Source organism: Triturus cristatus, chromosome 9 (genome assembly GCF_964204655.1).
Source record: "Triturus cristatus chromosome 9, aTriCri1.1, whole genome shotgun sequence".
In the NCBI taxonomy this organism is placed as follows: domain Eukaryota; kingdom Metazoa; phylum Chordata; class Amphibia; order Caudata; family Salamandridae; genus Triturus; species Triturus cristatus.
This window is the reverse complement of record NC_140592.1, coordinates 1063678983-1063702814: the sequence shown is the minus strand read 5'-3', so window position 1 is coordinate 1063702814 and position 23832 is coordinate 1063678983.

Here is a 23832-nt window from a genome sequence, read left to right as displayed (position 1 = left end):
CAAAGTAAAAAACTGAAAGTGTTTCCTACTGAGGAGACTGCAGTACATGAGGAAATTAGGAAACTTCATAACAAATAAATCTCCCAAGATGGCCACCGGAGACAAAAGAGCCCAAATGTAGCCCAAAATCACACAGATGTAGCCCAAATATAGCCCAATGACAGAAGTGTGCAAAACACTTATTATTTTGTGTTTTTGCAGTGTTATATAGTGCAGACTTGTCAGGTATTGGAGTGCTTTACATGAGCATTGGTTACATCACACAAGAACAAATTCATTTTGGTTGTAGACATGGGGAGACTAAGTGATTTGACCAGAATCACAGAATGTCGAGCTGAAGCAGAAACTCCAACCTGGTTCCCCAGTTGCAAAGTCTGCAGTTCTGGAAGTAACACCACATCCTCTCCCCTAGGTGCAACATTTAATCAAGTGGTCAACTGGATAAAAAACATAAAGATAACAAATAATTTAAAAGTGCTTTGTCGCTATTTGAAAACTCAGAAAATAGGTCCTTATTTTAGTCTTTTAGAGCACTAACCATAATTTTGATGCCAATAAGACGCTCTCATATATGTAATTTCTAAAGGAAATGCTCTAGGTATTACAGTTTTGATTACATCAAGATGACGTCAGGCGTTCCACACTTTTGTAATAAATATAGAATGTTAGCAATCTAGTTGTTCATTAGGATACTGTTGAGAGGCAGAGGCCAGGGGCACGGACTCTGAAAATTGAAGGCAGGTAGGAGGGTGCAAAGGTAACAATTTAACCACACTGGGCAGGCAGGAAGGGCCGTGGCAGCACAACAGACTATGGAGGGCAGTGGAAAGGGGGGCAGGGGCAACAAACCAACAATACAGGACTTGCAAGAGAGGCTGTGGCAATGTAATAGACCATTGTGGGCAGAAGGAAGAGGCAATGGTAGTACAACCATACATGCCAACAGACCCGATTCAGCCAGGAAACGTCCAATGTTTTTAAGCTCAAATGGGCTTTATTTGATCTGTCTCCTGTCTACAATCTCCTCTTTTTCAATGTAACTCAAAGGGGAAAATCAATACCCCAGTTTCTTTTCAAAATCTCCCTCTTACCAAGTTCAAAATGTTCGCAAGTATGGTACATTGGATCATGGAAGGAAATGGGGTAGGGACATGGACTTGGATAACAGAGGACAGGAGGGACATGGAGAGGTGCACCAAACTGACCCTGCAGGGCAGGCATCAGGGTTTGCAGCAGCACAATACACCACACAGGGCATGCGTGACGGGAGTGCAGCACAACAATCCATAGAAAGCAAGAGGGAGGGGACAGGACCATGCACATGGACAACAGAGAACAGAGGGGCAAGAGGCAATGGTAGCTAGCTGACCATAATGGACAGACAGGAGAGAAAGCTGCAGCATAACAGACCATAAAGGGTAGGAGGGACGGATCAGGGGTATTACAATGGAACAGACAAGCCAGGAGGGAGGGAGTAGGGGTCTGCACATGTAAACAGAGGGCTGGGGGCAAGGGGGCAGGGCAGGAGCAGCAAGATAGCCATGGAGGTCAGGCAGGATGGGCACTAGAAGCAAGACACACCATGAAGAGCAACAGTGAGACTGTGATGGAATACACACAGACCATGGAGGGAAGGTGGGAGGGGGTCAGGGGCAGCTAACTGACCACACAGGGAAGGTGGGAGTGGCCATGGCAGCACAGAAGACCATGCATGGCAAGTGGGAGGGTTAGTGGCAGCACAATGGCTATGATGGGCAAGAAGGAGGGTGCAGGGGCATGCACAAAGGACGATGGAGGATAGAAGGGAGGGTCAGGACCTGTGCACAGACAAGAAAGTTCAGGGGAAGGGGCCTCACAACAGACCGCACGGGGCAGGCAGGAGGAGCAGTTGCAGCACAACAGACCAGGGAGGGCAGAAGGGTGTGGCAGTACAATGGACCATGTAGGACAGGAGGAAGAGGATAGGGGCATGGCATGTGGACAGGCGGGTGGAGGTGGCAGGGACAGGTTACAGTCATTTGACAATGCTAGGCAGGTGGGAGGGGAGTGGCAGCTCAACAGAACACTCAGAGTAGATAGGAGTGGCAGGTCCATGGAACATGGTGGGCAAAAAGGATGGAGCAGGGGCATGCACAAAGACATCGGAGGGGAGGGGGAAGGAGAATAGGGGCAGCAAGCTAAGCACAGAGTTTAAGCAGGAGGTCAATGATGGGGCATAGAATTGGGCAATGGAGGGCAGGAGGAGTGGACTGGTACATCATACTAAATTGAGGGCAGTGGCAGCACATCAGACCATGCATGGCAGGAGGGAGGAGGCTAGTCCATGGATTCACACAACAGAGGATAGGGAGGAGGGAGATGGGGCAGCAAGCTAACTGTTCAGAGAAGGCGGGTATTAGGAACTTTATTGTTTTTAAAACGTGTGTCTGTGCGAACTACTTAAAATATGAACAAGTATGCGGCATAATCTCACTTTTATTCAGGAAGAAGAGGACGTTTGTGACTGTGACTCCGGGCTCACTTGGCAGAAACACCCCCTGACCCTCCACCCCCTATCGCAAAATGTAATGCCCGTGAAAAGTGTAGGTGAACACAGTGTTATATAGAACATAGTCCTGAGAGCACGATTGAAAATGAAAACTAGATATAGTGTATGGTATAAACTATGCACCAAAAAGTGTGATATAAGATGAACCGGGCGTGAAATATAATATGCAATACATTGTGCGCAATGACAGATTCATTGGAGAGCGCGAGATAGCACAGGCACTAGCGCGTGCTATGCGATATGCGCCTTGGAGTGTAATATGCACAGGGCAGTGTTGTGTAACCTAACTAGTCTCTAAAGTTGAAATATAAAATATGTGCTGGGGAGTGTAACGTTGCATATGCACTGTGGCAAAGATATGGATCCCAGATTGTAATATGTATGGCATAGCACTGTGCGTTATAACATAGGCATCGAGGAAGGCACGTTAGATGGGGCAATATAACCCGTGCAAAGACAAGTGTGGCATGACATATTCACGGGGTGGTGTTACAGTGCACATGGGCTAGAGAGTGTCATAGCATATGCACTAGCTGGTGGAATACAACACAGAGGTGTGTGGCACTCAGCAGGCAATGATGGGTGTAACACAGCATTGGGCTCTGCCAGGAGCGCGCTGTGACTCTCAAGTGATGTTCGTCCCCTTTCCAGAGAGTAAAATAAAAAGTATTACACATCCGGCAGTGGATGTGTGTTTTATTAACCGTGAGGGGGGTTTCTTGCATAGTTTTGGTCGAATTTTTGTTGAATCCCCTTTGAATGGCTTGGTGTGCATGTGTATTAAATGTGCCCGTCAATAGCTACCCATGTTTGTATAAATAAACGACAAGGGTGTCTACCGGGATTAGGCACGGTAGGGCATCAGACATGTCCGAGCTTCACTAGTGGTGTAAATACATTCCACGTGGATTCATTGTATGCATTGTCGCCTTTTAATGAAAATCACGCAAATCGTCATGGTGATAGGTACGTACGGTTTGTCCAGCATGTCCTAGGTGTGTCAATAAATATATATTTTTTAAAAATAATAAAAAACAGTGGCCGGCCCTGGGGATTGGGGTCAAAAAAATATAATTAGGAGACAGGCCCTGGGGGATGGGGTCATCAGGGCCAATAAATTAGAATAAGAAGGGGAACCACACAGCCCCCCTTCTTAAAAAATTAAAATAAATAAAAGACTGGTATCGTGCCGGAGGCCACGCCCCCTCCTTGCAGCACTCTGCAAACGCGCCCCCTGGCGAGTTGTAAGTTGGGGAATTAATTCCTCTTCAATACTGTGGGTCCCTGCGGGCCAACTAGCCCAACAGGCATCTCCAGTATGCGCCAGGGAGCTGCGCTGCAGACAGGTGTTCTGAGGCCAAGCCCCTTTTTACACCTCTCTGCAACGCAGCTCTGTGGCGCTTACTGGAGGTACCTAGTGGTCTAGTTTGACCCTAGGGACCCTTAGGATTCAAGGGGACTTAATCTCTCAACTTAGAACAGCCACAGGGCGCGTTTACACAGTGGTGAAGGGAGGGGACGGGGCCTGAGGTGACGTGTGCAAACACGCACTATGGCACGTTTTAAATTGGGGATATAATTTCCCTTCAATACTGAGGGCCCCTGGGGGCTAACTAGCCCACCAAGTGCTTCCAGTAAGCGCCACTGAGCTGCATTGCAGAGAGGTGGTCCAGGCCGTGCCACTTTTTACACCTCTCTGCAACGCAGCTCTGTGGCACTTACTGGAGGTACCTAGTGGGCTAGTTGGACCCTAGGGACCCTCAGGATGCAAATGAACATAATCTCCCAACTAAAAACGGACACAGGGCGTGTTTACACAGTGGTGAAGGGAGGGGACGGGGCCTGAATTAACGTGTGCAAAAACGCCCTGTGGCCAGTTTTAAGAGGTAGTTTTAATCCCCCTGCCCTATTATATACTAGGGGCTTACAGAGGAGGTCATGCTAATCACAGGGGGACCCCAACGCATAGTGTTCCCTAGTGTATGTAGGTGTTTTCACTGTATTCTAAGTGTCTTTTAACATAGCACTGGCTCTAGGACTGGTTAGTCAGACTCAGTTACCACCAGTATCCGTCTGAAAAAGTTGAGGGTACAGGATGATTTTGCAACAAGGCTTCTTTCTGCTCTTCTTTTTGTTCTTTCTGCACGTTATCCTTCTTCCTGCACTTTTCTTCGTCTTTGAGGACTTCTGTTGCTTCTTTCTGCACTTCTTTTTTTTCTTTCTGTGCATTTTTTCTTCTTTCTTCACATGTCCTATCTCTGTAGGCATAGTTAGAAATTAGCATTTAAAAAACCTTTGAAATTCACAGAAAAAACCATAGGTTTCAGGCACGTTATAGTTAGGAATTAGCATTTAAAAAACCTCAGAAATTCACTGAAAAAAACATAGGTTTCAGGGGTTTTATAGTTAGCTGGACTTTTCACTTGTACAAAACCATTGAAATTCCCCTGTTATAGTTAGTTCAGCTAACTATAACTCGCGCGCCCGCAATGCACTGCTGATGACGTCACATATTACATCACTCATGACATGCTCATTGACATCACTCATGACATCACTGATGACATCTCAAATGACATCACTGATGACATCATCCAGTGAATGTGTGTTTTTCTGAAAATTAAATATGTTTTATATTCAGTAGAATGGCAATATGAAAAGAAAGATAGTTGTAAAATGGAGGCTAACATACTTTAAAAGAACTGATTGGCTGATTCAAACCATTTTACAGTTAAAACTAGGCTGTATGTTTAGATTTTTACAAGCATGTTTTCATTCACTTAAAAACACAAAGGTTTCAGGCACGTTATAGTTAGGAATTAGCATTTAAAAAACCTTGCAAATTCACTTAAAAAACCATAGGTTTCACACATGTTATAGTTAGGTGGACATTTCACTCGTAAAAAACCAATGAAATTCCACCGTTATAGTTAGTTCAGATAACTATAACTCGCGCGCCCGCAATCCAGTGCTCATGATGTCACATATTTCATCACTCATGACATGGTCAGTGGCATCACTCATGACATCACTGATGACATCATCCTTGTGATAGAGTGGCGGTTGCACGAGTTATAGTTATCTGAACTAACTATAACGGTGGAATTTCATTGGTTTTTTACGAGTGAAATGTCCACCTAACTATAACATGTGTGAAACCTATGGTTTTTTAAGTGAATATATATATATATATCACTGAAAAAAACATAGGTTTTACAGAAGTAATAGTTAGGAATTAGCATTTAAAAAATCTTTGAAATTCACTAAAAAATCATAGGTTTCAGGGACGTTATAGTTAGTTGAACATTTGACTCATATAAAACCAGAGAAATTCGCCTGTTATAGTTAGTTGAGCTAACTATAACTAACGCACCCGCAATGCACTGTCACATATTACATCACTCATGACATGGTCAGTGACATCACTGATGACATCACTGAGGACATCTCAAATGACATCACTGATGACATCAGTCATGACATCATCCAGTGAATGTGTGTTTCTATAAAATGTAAATATGTTTCATATATATATATGCCAAGATGTATTGAAGAATGAATGCATTTACAAGTGCCTAAAAGAATTATTTTGTATGTATGTGACTGACTGTATAAGTGAGTGATTGAATGTGTCTTACTGAATGCATGGGTTACTGACTAAACTGTGTAATAGTCTGTATTAGTCTCTGCATTGGTGTGTAAGCAACTGCATGGGTTGCTGAATACCTACATGAGGGTCTATATAGGTTATTGATTTGTTGTCTGAGTATCTGTATGGGTCTCTGAGTGTCTGTGTGGTTGGGTGGGTGTATGAGTCTGTGCATAGATGTCTGAGTGGGTGATTCAGTGGTTGTATGGATTAAAAAGTGCATCTGGAAAGGGCTGTATGGGTGTGTTAGTGTGTCCATGGGTGTGTTGGTGAGTGAATAAATGTCTCAGTGGTATATCTGTGACTAACTACATATCTTTTAAGACTCTATATGTGAGTGTTGGAGTATATAAATGAGTGTACGTGAGACTAAGTTATTTCAAGAGTGGCTGTATAAATAAGTGTCTGCTTCTATAGTGAGTGCTATGTAGCATAAGGCATTCTTCTGTGTACGGTTTCAAAAATAGTAGTCAGCATTTTAGAATGGGTGTATCAAAGTTTATATTAGAGCATCAGTATGTGCATCAGATTGTCACGTGGATGATGTCATGAGTGATGTCATCAGTGATGTCATTTGAGATGTCATCAGTGATGTCACTGACCATGTCATGAGTGATGTAATATGTGACATCATCAGCAGTGCATTGCGGGGGCACAAGTTATAGTTAGCTCAACTAACTATAACAGGCGACTTTCTTTGGTTTTATATGAGTTAAATGTTCAACTCACTATAACGTCCCTGAAACCTATGTGTTTTTTTAGTGAATTTCAAAGGTTTTTTAAATGCTAATTCCTAACTATAATGTCTTTAAAACCTATGGTTTTTTCAGTGAATTGCGATGGTTTTGTAAATGTTAATTTCATATTTTAATGTTTATAAAACGTATATTTTTTCTATTATGTTTTCAAATATTTTGGAACTCTATTATACTTCTTGTTTTTAACTTTAAAAATCATGCGACGAGTTTGTGGCACCACGTCCCGCGTAACATCATATACGCATTAAGTCACCCCAGGTACTACTTTGGTATCCGACACGTACGCAGTACCAAGCCACAAGTTACATCATGTATGTATGGGGTCGCGCCTGCTGCGCATTGCATATTCGACGAGTACACGCTGTCAGGCCCTGTGTTACGTCACAGACGTATAGTATCGCGCCGGGTACGCCATTTCCTTCTTTTTTTTTTGTCTGAAAAGTATATCTAAATAACTTTAAACAGTATATGAGAGCATGCGAAAATCTAAATTATTTTAAACATTTATATATTTCTAACTGTAATAAACTTATATTATGATAAATATATTTTGTCAAAATCGCGTCAGGTGCGGCCTCCTTGTGCGCTCGGTGCGCGATTGCCATGTGACCTTTAAAAAAAGCATTTGATTGGTTCATAGCATTTCCCATTGTAACAGTTGTACGACCCCATCCATTTTACTCATTCTCTCTACAGCATTTGATGAGAGACACCTCTTCTGCATAGAAAGCTTTTTTGAAAAGTGTTTTCCTGTATACACATATCTTATACTACACACAACATGCAACGATCATCTTGATCAATATTCATGCTCTGTACATTAGCCTTCCACGTGTGATTGCCATGCATCTCAAACGTTCCATCAAAAAACAAATATGTGTTACACGATGCCCCTGGTGTTTGTGTCTGCACATTATTGTGCTGCCTTTCGGCCTGGGTATTGCTGGCTCTAAAGAGCATCATCAGCCACAGGCAGACTGCACATCCTAGATCACATGCCATCTCATTAATGATAGTTTCCACCCTCCCGACACATGCTACAATAATCTAAATTGCACACTCTGCGAGGTCAAAACTACAAAAGAAACACACATAAGTACAACTGAACAACGCCCAAGTCCCCGGAATAATTATTCACACCCCTACGCTGGCCTGGCGTACGCAAGCCCAACCCACTTTGCGTATGTATAAATAGGATAACCACAACATCACACATCCCTCTTCTTCCACACTACCTCAAATGATTTGCCGCATCCACCTCGCATGTCACAATGTGCAATAAAAAAAAAAAATGGATCCATGAGGTGTACTCCATCCTGTCAATCAACACGGGCTCTAAATTGTGAGCCCTACTGCCCGTCGTCTACGAAAGGGAGCCATGAGGTGTACACTCTCCTGCAATCAACACTCCATCTGAATTGTGAGCACTGCTGCCCATAGTGTTTGCTCACACAACAACGACAGCAGTTAAGTAGACCGGCCTGGGTGTACAGGGCCTCCAATTGAGCTCGCTCCGGCGAGAGGGGTGGGGTGCTTCAGCCTAGCTGCGCAGGTCCGAACAAACGATATTGCCATATGTTATGATGTGATCTTTGACCTCATTCAGTCACATCTCTGTCTCATTTTAAAGACCTGCTGGACTGTACTGTAGGCCTGAGCCAGTGGGCAGCGCTGCCCTACAGACACCTCTTCAGCGCGGTGCTGCAGGAGGGATGGGATGCATCAGCCAGACTGTGCACGTGCGAATAAGCGATATTGCCATGTGTTATGATGTGATCTTTGACCTCATTCAGTCACATCTCTGTCTCATTTTAAAGACCTGCTATACCATAAGATAGGCCTGAACCTACGGGCAGCGCTGCCCTACAGACACCCGTTGAGCGCGGTTCTGCGGGAGGGGTGGGGTGGGGTACATCACCCTGAGTGCGCATGTGCGAAAAAACTGATGTTGTCGTGCGTAATGATGTGATCTCTGACCTCATTCAGTCACATCGGTCTAATTTTAAGGACCTGCTGGACCGTACTGTAGGCCTGAGTCAGCGGGCAGCGCTGCCCTACAGACACAAGGCGTTGGCTTTTAAGACATTGTAGTGAGCTCCTTACTAAGTGTACATGCACACATGCTCCCACCACTGCAATGCACGCACATTATGCTTCTAGCATGCGCTCTGTTCCTTTGTATGTGAACGTTGGCATAACATATTATTATTTAACCTTGTGTATTCTCGTGCACTCCAACTCCTCTATGAACCACGATTACCACTAACAGTTGGTAGATCGTATTTCAAAAACAAAGGATGCACTCAACTCCTAATTTGTATCAAGCTTGAAATAAACCTTCATTTACATCCAGACGTTTCCACCATTAGCATTCTGACACCTTCCATCATGGTATCGAGACACCGTCCCCGACCGGAGACCTGGTCTATCGGACAAACATACCCCGGACTAGGAGCTTGCACCAACACGTCGTGGGACACACCAGTGGTGGCAGGTGAGCAGTGAAGCCTTGGTGTGCAAGACCTACAATTGAGCACAGTGCGGGGGAAGGGGTTGGGGTGCAGCACTCTGGGCGCACAGGTGCATGAAAGCGACTTTCCCGTAGCTAATAATGTAGGACTATATTGTCAAACAATGGCGATAACATTATCACCACTTTAGCGACAGGAAACTGCAGCTAAAGTTATAATAACAGGTTGATAATATGCCCTTGTAAATTCCCATAGAAGCCCAGGTTCACACCAGAGCCTGGGCTTCTAAGGGAATTCACAAGGGCATATTATCAACCCCTTATCGCCGCTTTGGCGGCAGTTTCCTGCCGCTAAAGCGGCGATAATTTTATCGCTCTTCCTTCATAATATGGCCCATAATCTCTGTCCTCATGTATTTAATTTTAAGGACTTGCTGAACCACACTCTTTCTTGCAGATCCCAGCGTCCTAGACAAACGGGTGATGGAGGGTATTCACTAAGGGCTGGGTGCAATAGGCCGATGCTCTGTCTCCTCCTCCCTCTCTTCTTTTGACTCTCCCTCCCCTTCTCCCTTCCACCCACTCCCCCTCCCTTCCATTCTCACTAATGGTCCTTTCATTCGGACTACCTTTCTTTACCTCTTCCACATAACACACATACTTTTGTTTCATTTTTGTCTTGCAGGTTATCTACGCTGCTTCCACTGGAGTCCAACCCACGTTTATTTTATTATACTGTTCTATTAAAGTTACATTTCTATTTATTTCTGTTTTAATACAGGTTACTTATTTTTTCAAATAAATAACTGAGTGTATAGGTCTTTTTCTGACAACACTTGTCTATTGTTTATTTTGAAAATCATCTGTTTATAGGAGATTTTAAGGACAACATTATTTAATATTAGAGTGCACCTACCAAACATAATCTAACTGACTGTTAGACAAATGAAGCCTGGGTAATTGTACAACTGCAAGAGTTCTATGAGTGTCTCACTTTATAACACCATAAGTACTGCCCGTGTGATTACAGAACAAATAAGGCATTGCCTAGGACCACCAAGGTTTCAGAGACTACCGAGGCCCACCCTGCATATTTAAATAAAGATCCGGAGTGTGGCGATCCCCGGACTTCAGCTGGCCTCGAACCCCCTGAACAATTAGTAAACAATTCCCAGGAAGGTGGCGCTCCCCTAGGCTGCAACACGTCTCTGTGCCCTTCCGCACCTAATTTACATGTGACATTAAGATCCCCAGTCCTACAGAGACCCGGCAATATAATAATTGGATTGGCCACAGAACATTACCCACCCACCAGGGGCCTCATTTAAAAGAACGGGTGAGACCCCGCTTTTTTTTCTTTTCTCTCCATTTTTACCATCCGCATCCCCTCTATTACAGCGATACAAGGTTTTCCTCCTCTCGCTTCAAGTAGTCGAACAAGTATTTGCTATCACAGGGTGAAAGCCATGCAACACCCCCTAAAAGCAAACACAAATGTCCAGCGAATGCACACCCCGGGACATTGTATGAGCTGCACCTGAGAGGTCGCCCTCCCTACTACCATGATGCATTTGTTGGTATAAACGCATACTAACACTACTTACACATGTGTAGTACAGTGACCAGAATGTAGTGAAGAAGCAGAGGAAGTGCAAAATCTACAAATATAAATCCTACCAGAAGTCAGATGACATAGTTCAATGAGCCAACGGCCCTGGCATGAGTAGAAACAGCTACACGAACAAAACGGGTCTTCAGCACAACCAAGCAATTTTGAAATATTGCTGAGTGGTGCCTTCTTTTTGCCTTCTTCCACTTGTCGACAAATTTATGTAGTGAAGAGGCAGACGGCAGTGAATCCAATAAGTAGATTTATTACAAGAAAACAAGACACCTGAAACAACCACCAACAGGAGCAGACAGTAAAGCAACCGTCTAATCCAGCACCGTGTACAAACTCCGCAAGGTTCCCCTCATGAAAGCCCTACATTCTAACATTACATACTGAGGGCCATATTATCAAGGAACGGCGTTAAAATTATCGCCGCTTTAGCGGCAGGAAATTGCCGCTACAACGGCGATAATGGTCTTGATAATATGCCATCGAGAATTCCAATTGAAGCCCATGTTCCCGTGTTAACATGGGCTTCTATTTGAATTCTCTACGGCATATTATCAAGCCCATTATCGCCGTTTTAGCAGCAGTTCCTGCCGCTAAAGTGGCGATAATTTTAACGCCGTTCCTTGATAATATGCCCCTTAGATTCTAGTAGAATTACATACTAACATTCTACTATGACTTACAATGGAATACTACACAGAGCACATGACGTTACAGCAATGAGCTCATAGTTTCATCCACGAGTCTTGACACCGGTAAGGGTAAGACTTTCACTTCCCACTCCCTATATTGTATAAACGTAAACTAAAACTTCTTCCACAAGTATGCTACAGCGCCAAGAACACATCACTTTACAGCAATGAGCTCACAATTTAGGCTCACGGTTCAATCCCCGAGTCTTCACACCAGTAGGGATGAGTAGTTCGCTTCCCACTCCCTATATACTATAAACGCATACTAACACTACTTACACACTTATACTACAGTGGCTAGTATCCTACCCTGCCCAGAGCCCATCACTTTACAGCAATCAGCTCGGTTTCATCCCCAAGTCTTCACACCAGTAGGCGTAACTACTTTGCTTCCCGCTTCCGGTATACTATCAACACACAGTAGCGGTCGGTAGTTTGCTTCCCACTCCCTGTATGGTATAAACGCCTACTAACACTACTTACACACGTATGCTACAAACACCAGACCACATCACTTTACAGCAATGACCTCACGGTTTAGACTCTCAGTTTCATACCGAGTGTAGCACAATATCATATCACCACCATGCCACTCTGAGCACCACCACACTTTCAGACCGTTAACAGTGATAACTACCTACTGTCGACCGTCAGTAGGTAATCAAGAACAAATTACAATAGTTCCTTGATTCTTTTAGCTTTCAAAAATTATCTCTATTACTGTCTTTCTACTTTTCCATATAAATAGTTTTTTAAATATTCAAGTACACATCGAAGTCAGAAATGCAATGTATTCTATCAACACACTTTCTAGAACATTCTACAACACGTGGAGGTTAAAAGTTCATCAATTTTTTTAAACCTAACAATATTTTTGCAACATTTTCTCGAACATTTAACGGCACGTGCAGGTTAAAAGTTCACGATTGTTTTAAGTTCGAACAGTGCCTTCCAAATGCAAGTAGCAGGTGTGGGTGAGTTGAGCAAATTTTATCCTATAATATGTACTATAATATGAACGTGCAAACTGCTTTTTCTTAACCAATCACAAACATACTTTTCCACAAAACGAATGTGCACCCTTTTAAAAAACAATGCTTTTCACCTCTCAGTCAAGTACCGTTTTGTATATGAAAAGAAACTGGTTCCCCATCTTTAAACATATCTCTTATTCTACGAAGGAACTGCATGAGCTACAGACCTCTTTCCATACCTTCCAGCCATACCTTCAAAATGCTAGTGTGGATCGTAGGACATAGCTATGTTTTCTGGTGCAAGAGGTATGCAGAACAGAGACGTATTGACTTAGACCTAGGTTTACAAAATGTGGACATTAAATGGTTTGGACAGAGAGGATTGAAGTGGCACTAATTGTTGCCTTTGGTTAAAACCTGTTTGCATCTCCAACACCCTGACCTCATGAATGTGCATTGTGGTGGTACGACCTAGGCACATTGACTGGGGTAGATTTGGAAATGCTTATGAAGGACACCTTTGGACAATTGATGTTACTTTTGCCCCAAACTGTCTTTGTATATTCCAATATATGCCAAAGACAGAAGTGGAAATCGTCCAAACAATTTTGTCCTCAGATTGAAAAATCTTGGAAAAAGGTCAACAAAGCTGTCTCTGCATACCTCAGAGACCACAAAATGGGGTCCATATACAACAACAACATACGTTTTGATATGGCGGCTATATACAGAAGTGATGGAGTGCACTTCACAGATCAGGGAAACCGAGTTTTCCTGAATAACTTGAAGCTGTGCATCCGCCCTTATATGTAGCTCCAAATAATGAACACAAGGGCTCTTATTAGAGCCACCCTATACCTTACAACTTAGGCCCCCTATTTTAGGTCCATATAACGCCAACTCCTGCATGCTCGCCAAAATGTATTCTCCACACAGCTGTGGCACAGCGGCCAGGCCATCTCACTTTGCAGCACAGACCTCTCGCTTTGATCCCCAGCTCTACTCACCCATAGGGGTGAGTAATTTGTGCTCTCCAAATACCATATTGATTTACCTTCGCACTCCCTATACAACACCACCTAAGCACCATACACAAGCTACAATGTTCTAAACAAAAGTTCATCCATTCCATTATCTTGCGAATTAAGATTGATACCAGCATCGAATAAAACTCTGACCAACAACAAAATCTGCTCACTTGAGAGAGATAAATAAATAAATGTAACGGACAAAAAGCACGGCCACAAACATGTATGACATTAATGGTTTTATTTATTCACATAGAAAATTGAGCACATTTAAATCACTAAAAGTTGCATTAATTGCTTTTCTTAATATGTATACTACACGAACCACAACACACTGCAACAAAACAGGAAGTAACTGTGTGCTGCTAGAAATAAAAGATGCCCGTTTTCTGTGTTATTGCATCCCGTGAACAAGATCCAAGTGACTGGATCGAAACGCATTGGGCATGGCAGATAACATCTGATAATAAGTCCGCCTTGAAATCCTGTAATCGAGTGAGTGTGTCTCATCCTTGCCGCAAGGCGAATCTTGTTTCATTTGTACCGGCGTGGCTCTGCCGGAGAGAAATGCACTGCCCCTATCTGAAGAGCGCCAGCGTTAATCAAGTGGGCCAGTTGATGGTAACATATATATATTACTCACTGGCAGTCGCCAGTAGGTAGGAATACAACCTATTTTCCATAGGAAATCTGCAACATTCTATTTGGAATAACGTTGGCGCCGATTGACGAATCTTCGCAAAATTTTCCAAACTTTTGGCCAGCTCCGGTCCGCTCCTATACTGAAAATTTCATGGTGATTCGTCAAGCGGGGGCCGAGAAAAATGGGGGGTCCCAAAACACATTTTCCCAATGCATTTTCCCGTAGGACCTGTTGACGCGGCTAGAGCCTGAACTGCTGAACGGAATTACACCAAATTTGGCAAAGAGGTAGTCCTCAGTTCAGACTCGTGCCTTTTGCTTAAATGGTGTAAATCCGTTAAGTAGTTCCTGAGAAAATTAGAGTTAAAAAGATAGATATATCTGGGCGGAGCCTAACCACACATCTCATCGTGAGAGCTGATTGGCTGTCAGTACTTCATCCAAGAAGTGTTGTCAGCCATCTTGGGACCAATATACATGATAGCACCTCATTAAAAAGCATTGCAGTTAATAGATGGTTTTAAGAATTGAGATACATTATAAATCATTTCTTGATGGTACCATACTCATTTTAGGAATTGTGGTGTGTTCTAAGGTGATTTTACCATGTGAAAAAGCCTTCTGCTGTAATATCATGAATCATGTTTGAGAGAAAACTATTTTCTCATGCTTTTCCCACAGAGGTTTGGAATGTGATCTATAAGCTAAACTGAGAGCACATTTTCTGTAAATTCACATGATCTTTTTCAGTCAGGTGAGAATGAAGTCTGACATTCTCAGTAAAACATGTACATCCAACAAGGGCAGAGACTGTCAGTTGATTCCCTTGTGTTCTACTGCAGCTTCCCAGAGTGTTCTAAAGAACAACAGAGCGCTAGCAGTCCTACTTATGACAAACGTATTGCACACCTGAAGCCATCTTGATTGGAATAAAGTGGTAACTCTTAAAACATCTAATTTAAAAAGGAACACAATGAGGGGGTTCATTTTGCCATAGAAAGTATGATTAGTGCTGCAGAAAGAAAAATTAGGGCACATTTTGACGTCTCAAATCCTCTTCTATTTCATAAAAAAATTCTGACATGCAGACTGAAACATGCACTTTGAATACCAGCAGCAGACTTCCCTGGTGAGCAGTAGCTTTACTACAGTGATCTAATAAGCAACTAGAGTGCTAACATTCAGAATTTATGGCAAATGTGTGACACATCTGAATGTCTTCTTGATGGAACCAAAGTAAAAAACTGAAAGTATTTCCTACTGAGGAGACTGCAGTAAATGAGGAAATTAGGAAACTTCATAACAAATAAATCTCCCAAGATGGCCACCAGAGACAAAAGAGCCCAAATGTAGCCCAAATATCACCCAGATGTAGCCCAAGTATAGCCCAATGACAGAATGTCCCAGAGTGTTCTAACGAACAACTAGAGCGGTAACAGTCTTACTTATGACAAACGTATGGCACACCTGAAGCCATCTTGATTGGAATAAAGTGGTAACACTTAAAACATTTAATTTACAAAGCAACAAAATGAGGGGGTTCATTTTGCCATAGAAATTATGATTAGTGCTGCAGAAAGAAAAATTAGGGCACATTTTGACTTCTCAAATCCTCTTCTATTTCATAAAAAAATTCTGACATGCAGACTGAAACATGCACTTTGAATACCAGCAGCAGACTTCCCTGGTGAGCAGAAGCTTTATTACAGTGATCTAATGAGCGCTGACATTCACAATTTATGGCAAATGTGTGACACATCTGAATGCCTTCTTGATGGAACCAAAGTAAAAAACTGAAAGTATTTCCTACTGAGGAGACTGCAGTAAATGAGGAAATTAGGCAACTTCATAACAAATAAATCTCCCAAGATGGCCACCAGAGACAAAAGAGCCCAAATGTAGCCCAAATATCACCCAGATGTAGCCCAAGTATAGCCCAATGACAGAATGTCCCAGAGTGTTCTTAAGAACAACTAGAGCGCTTACTGTCTTACTTATGACAAAAGTATGGCACACCTGAAGCCATCTTGATTGGAATAAACTGGTAACACTTAAAACATTTAATTTAAAAAGGAACACAATGAGGGGGTTCCTTTTGCCATAGAAATTATGATTAGTGCTGAAGAAAGAAAAATTGGGCCACATTTTGAGTGACTTCTCAAATCCTCTTTCTATTTCATTAAAAAATTCTGTTATGCAGACTGAAACATGCACTTTTAATACCAGCAGCAGACTTCCGTGGTGAGCAGTAGCTTTACTACAGTGATCTAATGAGCAACTAGAGTGCTAACATTCAGAATTTATGGCAAATGTGTGACATATCTGAATACCTTCTTGATGGAATCAAAGTAAAAAACTGAAAGCATTTCCTACTGAGGAGACTGCAATAAATGAGGAATTTAGGAAACTTCATAACAAATAAATCTCCCAAGATGGCCACCAGAGACAAAAGAGCCCAAATGCATCACAAATATCACCCAGATGTAGCCCACATGTAGCCCAATGACAGAAGTGTGCAAAACACTTATTTTTTGTGTATTTGCAGTTTTAAAAAGTGCAGACTTGTCAGGTATTGGAGTGCTTTACATGAGTATTGACTGCATCACACAAGATCAAATTCATTTTGGTTGTAGACATGGGGAGATTAAGTGATTTGACCAGAATCACAGAATGTTGAGCTGAAGCAGAAACTCCAACCTGGTTCCCCAGTTGGAAAGTCTGCAGCTCTGGAAGTAACACCACATCCTCTCCCCTAAGTGCAACATTTAATCAAGTGGTCAACTGGATAAAAAAAACATAAAGATTACAAATAATTTAAAAGTTCTTTGTCGCTATTTGAAAACTCAGAAAATATGTCCTCATTTCAGTTTTTTAGAGCACTAACCATAATTTTGATGCAAATAAGATCCTCTCATATATGTCATTTCTAAAGGAAATGCTCTAGGTATTACAGTTTTGATTACATCAAGATGACGTCAGGCGTTCCACACTTTTGTAATAAATATAGAATGTTAGCAATCTAGTTGTTCATTGGGATACTGTGGAGAGGCAGAGGCCAGGGGCACGGACTCTGAAAATTGATGGCAGGTAGGAGAGTGCAGAGGCAACAATTTGACCACACTGGGCAGGCAGGAAGGGTAGTGGCAGCACAACAGACCATGGAGGGCAGTGGAAAGGGGGGCATGGGCAACAAACCAACAATACAGGACTGGCAAGAGAGGCTGTGGCAATATAATAGACCATTGTGGGCAGAAGGAAGAGGCAGTGGTAGTACAACCATACATGCCAACAGACCCGTTTCAATATAGGTAACAAGGGGGACCCGATAAAGGTAGCTTAGGACCACGGGTAATCATGTATTTTAAGAACAATGGTCCCTAGCATAATCTTGATTAAGGTGACTATTTCGACATAGACTTCAATGAGTACTATGTGTATTCCTCCTGTGTCCAGCCGGACAAAGGAACATTTATTCTTGAATTTCACAAAGTTAGAAAATAGGATAATGTAGAATGATGAAACAAGGGCACACTCCTGTACCAAGTTTTCAACAAAGGGAAAGAAAGTAAGATAAAAGTAGAAAGAAATGGCTGGCAAAAGGCTTTGGGAGCAAGCATGGGGGCTTACAATACAATAATGGACTTAAGTAAGCTCAGACCAACAGAAACCACAATACATTTTCACAGTGGATACAATGTGGTACTGTTATAGAAAGTCGACATTTCGATCCCTAGCTCCTAGTACAGTGGGATCATCATCAGGACTCAAAATTACACAAAATTGCCTGGTATGAATACAATGCCTGTGGAAATTAACAAGGGAAGGAAGGGGAGAACAACAAAATTGATCAGCATTTAATTAGCGATGTACATAACAGCAACAATTGTGCGGTCCTAGGATGTGCCTCATGCATTGAGTGAAGTTTTGCGGCGTTTGGATGCTCTTGAACGAGTGATCGGTTTGTGATCGCGGTTGTGAGGGAAGAAAGAACAGCCTTGTAGAGTACATGCCAGAACTCTTGAGGTGAATTGAGTACGAGGCTGTGATCGTTGGGTGAATGGCCATCAAGGAAGTGGTAGCGTGCGAGGCAACGTTGGGCTCATGAAGTCAGGTGATGGTGACCCGCGATTTGGAAGTTGGTGCTACTGAGGTGAAATGGTGCCTTATACTGGGCAAGGCGTCAGAAGATCGCAATTGTGGGGGTAACATTTACATAAGAATCGGCGAGTGAAACTACTCTGGGTAGCGTCAGGGCGGTTGTGCGCAGAGTGGTCGGTGGCTCCTGGGAAGCACTGTAGGAGGGAGGAAGGACGTTAAAGGAAGAAGTATCCATGGGGAGGTGCCTGAAGTGAAAGGTTGCCGGCTTACCTTAGGAACACCTTAGATTGTGTTCCAATCGGGGAGTCAGACAGGTTCTTCCGCGTTGAATGCGGGAAGTGGGTGGCAGCAACAGTGGCTTGTTCAGGTTAAAACTGAGCTAAAATTAGAGGGAGGCTCGTTTGAGGGGTTGGCCGCTAAATTGCGGTAAGGGGCGAGAACTAATCTCGGAGGGGTCAAACGTTGTCAAGGGCAAGCTTGGGGCAGTCTTACCTTGGGAATTTGTCAATTGGTGCTCAATTGGAAATTATTCAATCCGCGTCTGAAGCGGAGCACGAGCGGCAGCAGCAGTGGCTGTCCGTGTGTTGTTACGAGCTGGATGGGAAGGAGAGAGCTCGTTAATGGGAGGCAGGGGTGGGAATTGATCTGGGGTGACGCTGGGGCTTGGGAGCTTACCTCAATGGAGTCTCGGCAGAACGGTGAAAAACATCCGTGGCGGCCTGCAGTGGGGACTGGACTGATAGGCGCTGGTGAAGTTAAGGCACCGGAAGAGAGAGAAAATAAAAGTAGGACTGTGTCTGAAGAGGAAAGGTCGGCGCAAGTGCGGGGGCCATTTTGAGGTGGGGAACCGAAACTGTGTGAAACATTGATTAGTTGGTCGTACATACTGTTGAAGGTAAAACATTTCCAAGAAAATTGCAGGGTGCTGCCCAGTCAGTAGGGCTAGTTATTAAACATTAGACAATCCACGGTTAACAGGGAGCCCATAATTGAAAGCCATGAGGCAACATTTGAATGATAGGTATGGAGTATGAGATAGCCCATCCAAAGTATTTTTCAGCAAACAAGTTGCCAATAACTGAGGGAGGTAATCAGGAAAATTGTGTTAAAAACCTTTGGTTAGCTGTATATACAGTATTGATGTATCAAGAGTGGAAGTTCAAAGAGAAATAGGAAGGCAAATCAATGTTTTTTGTAAGTTTTTAAAGCAGCGTTGTCCAATCCTCCGTCCTATTCAAGCCATTTCGAATTGAGTCATAGGTGATGATTGATTTCAGTTCCTCTCTGTTCAATAGCTGGGCCATATTGCCTCCGCGCTGTGGTAGTTTCAGGACTTTTAGAACTGTCCAACGAATTTCGTCTTCATTGTGATTGGCCTCTGCAAAGTGGTCGACAAGAGGCGCATTTGGAGTCCTGCACCGGATTCGGCTTCTGTGTTGGCAAATTCTTGTTTTTATTCTTTGCGTGGTTTGGCCAATATAGATTTTTTGGCATGGGCATTTGATTAGGTAAATTACATTCGCTGGAATCATTCCCGCAGAGGGTAGAAAGGTTGATGGAGGTCGGAAAGGAGTATTGCGAATTGGGTGGCACTGTGGGGACAAAAAGATAAGCCTTTTTTTACTCAAAAAAGGCTTATCTTTTGTCCCCACAGTGCCACCCAACTTTATGGAATTACACACAGAACTCCTTAGATTTTTTAGGCGCATTCGCCTACAAGCCTTCTTCCAGCTACACCCCACACCAGAACAAATTCGCAATACTCCTTTCCGACCTCCATCAACCTTTCTACCCTCTGCGGGAATGATTCCTTCTGAAATAGTGACTTTTGAAAAAATGGTTTTGAAGGATCTCTCTTTCATACAGAATAACAAACTTTTCATTCCTTTTAATATCACATTAAAAGAAAAACAAGCGATTAGTCATCTCAAAGCCAATGACACTTTAGTCATCAAGAGTGCAGACAAAGGTGGCGGAATAGTCCTTCAAGAAAAGACAGCTTACATAGCTGAAATCCAACACCAGTTAGATAATGAAGATCACTATATGCCACTGGCAAAAAATCCCACTAAAGAGATCCAGGAATTGATTCATAAGATCACCACAGAAGGACTCCAGGCCGGTTTTCTCTCCAAAAAAGAATTCAATTTCCTGAATGTGAAAACACCACGCATTCCTGTCATATACACACTTCCCAAAATCCATAAAGACACAACCAACCCCCCAGGGCACCCAATTGTTTCAGCCTGCGGCTTAATCCTAGAACCGCTTGGTGCATATGTAGATTTTTTTATCAAGGAGTTTGTCCCAAACACCCAATGCTATGTGAGAGACTCAATGGCAATGATTAATCTAATTGAACATCACCCCTACAACTCGACATCTGAAACCCTCTGCACCATGGACGTTGAGTCCTTATATACCAACATACCAAAGACGGCCGCCCTGTTGTCAATACAAAAGACGCTTGACTCACGACCTCGTCCACACGCTGTCCCCAGTACCTTCATCTTACAACTCCTTGAACTTTGCCTTACACGTAATTTCTTCATGTTTGACAACACCTTCTACCAACAAATCAAAGGCACCTCTATGGGCGCAATTTTTGCTCCCAATCTAGCAGTGTTATTCATGGACCAACTTGAAACAAATGTCATTCTCACCGACTCAAACCCTTTCTTTCCTTGCATTGGCTTTTGGCGAAGATACATAGACGATATCTTCATCATTTGGAAACATAACGCAGAAGTGTTACTCTCTTTTGTACATTGGATGAACAACAATTGTTCAGGCCTTTCCTTTACTATCACGACTGACAAAAATTCCATTGCATTTTTAGACCTTACAATTTTCCACTTGGAAGGTGAATTACTCACACGTCTATACTGCAAACCCACCGAGCGAAATACACTACTGAACTACACTAGCAATCACCCTAGGGCCCTTAGGGACTCATTGCCCTACTCCCAATTCCTCAGAATCAGGAGAAACTGCTCTTGTAAAGCTGACTATTTTAGAGAGGCAAATTATGTTTCTTCAAAATTGAAAGCTAGAGGGTACCCTAAGAAAATTGTGAAAAACGCTTCCAAACGTGCATGGTACTGCCCAAGGGAAATCCTGCTGACCCCCAAACTCAAAAAAGAAACACAAAGAATAGCATGTGTCACAACATTCTCTCCAGTTTCAAACAAACTGAGGAAGATGATACTCCATCACTGGCCAATCTTGAATGTAGGGAATCTAGTAATAGATAAAACTTTGTTTGCATTCAAAAAGAACAAAAATCTTAAGGATCATCTGATCCGAGCCTCTCTACCTTCTCCTGTCAATGCTACCACTATCGATGTTGCTTGGGGCCTTTCCCCTATCATTGGTCATTTCATATGTAGTGGCTGTAATGTTTGTGCTTTTACCATTGAAGGCAAAAGTTTCACTTTTAATAACATCACTTCACTTAGCCATGCTTTTTCCAACTGCAATACAGCGAATGTAATTTACCTCATCAAATGCCCATGCCAAAACATCTATATTGGCCAAACCACGCAAAGAATAAAAACAAGAATTTGCCAACACAGAAGCCGAATCCGGTGCAGGACTCCAAATGCGCCTCTTGTCGACCACTTTGCAGAGGACAATCACAATGAAGACGAAATTTGTTGGACAGTTCTAAAAGTCCTGAAACTACCACAGCGCGGAGGCAATATGGCCCAGCTATTGAACAGAGAGGAACTGAAATCAATCATCACCTATGACTCAATTCAAAATGGCTTGAATAGGACGGAGGATTGGACAACGCTGCTTTAAAAACTTACAAAAAACATTGATTTGCCTTCCTATTTCTTTTTGAACTTCCACTCTTGATACATCAATACTGTATATACAGCTAACCAAAGGTTTTTAACACAATTTTCCTGATTACCTCCCTCAGTTATTGGCAACTTGTTTGCTGAAAAATTCTTTGTATGGGCTATCTCATACTCCATACCTATCATTCAAATGTTGCCTCATGGCTTTCAATTATGGGCTCCCTGTTAACCGTGGATTGTCTAATGTTTAATAACTAGCCCTACTGACTGGGCAGCACCCTGCAATTTTCTTGGAAATGTTTTACCTTCAACAGTATGTACGACCAACTAATCAATGTTTCACACAGTTTCGGTTCCCCACTTCAAAATGGCCCCCGCACTTGCGCCGACCTTTCTTCTTCAGACACAGTCCTACTTTTATTTTCACTCTCTTCCGGTGCCTTAACTTCACCAGCGCCTATCAGTCCAGTCCCCACTGCAGGCCGCCACGGATGTTTTTCACCGTTCTGCCGAGACTCAATTGAGGTAAGCTCCCAAGCCCCAGCGTCACCCCAGATCAATTTCCACCCCTGCCTCCCATTAACGAGCTCTCTCCTTCCCATCCAGCTCGTAACAACACACGGACAGCCACTGCTGCTGCTGCTCGTGCTCCTCTTCAGACGCGGATTGAATAATTTCCAATTGAGCACCAATTGACAAATTCCCAAGGTAAGACTGCCCCAAGCTTGCCCTTGACAACGTTTGACCCCTCCGAGATTAGTTCTCGCCCCTTACCGCAATTTAGCGGCCAACCCCTCAAACGAGCCTCCCTCTAATTTTAGCTCAGTTTTAACCTGAACAAGCCACCGTTGCTGCCACCCACTTCCCGCATTCAACGCGGAAGAACCTGTCTGACTCCCCGATTGGAACACAATCTAAGGTGTTCCTAAGGTAAGCCGGCAACCTTTCACTTCAGGCACCTCCCAATGGATACTTCTTCCTTTAACGTCCTTCCTCCCTCCTACAGTGCTTCCCAGGAGCCACCGACCGCTCTGTGCACAACCGCCCTGATGCTACCACGAGTAGTTTCACTCGCCGATTCTTAGGTAAATGTTACCCCTACAATTGCGATCTTCTGACGCCTTGCCCAGTATAAGGCACCATTTCACCTCAGTAGCACCAACTTCCAAACCGCGGGTCACCATCACCTGACTTCATGAGCCCAACGTTGCCTCGCACGCTACCACTTCCTTGATGGCCATTCACCAAACAATCACAGCCTCGTACTCAATTCACCTCAAGAGTTCTGGCATGTACTCTACAAGGCTGTTCTTTCTTCCCTCACAACCGCGATCACAAACCGATCACTCGTTCAACAGCATCCAAACGCCGCAAAACTTCACTCAATGCATGAGGCACGCCCTAGGACCGCACAATTGTTGCTGTTATGTACGTCGCTAATTAAATGCTGATCAATTTTGTTGTTCTCCCCTTCCTTCCCTTGTTCATTTCCACAGGCATTGTATTCATACCAGGCAATTTTGTGTAATTTTGAGTCCTGATGATG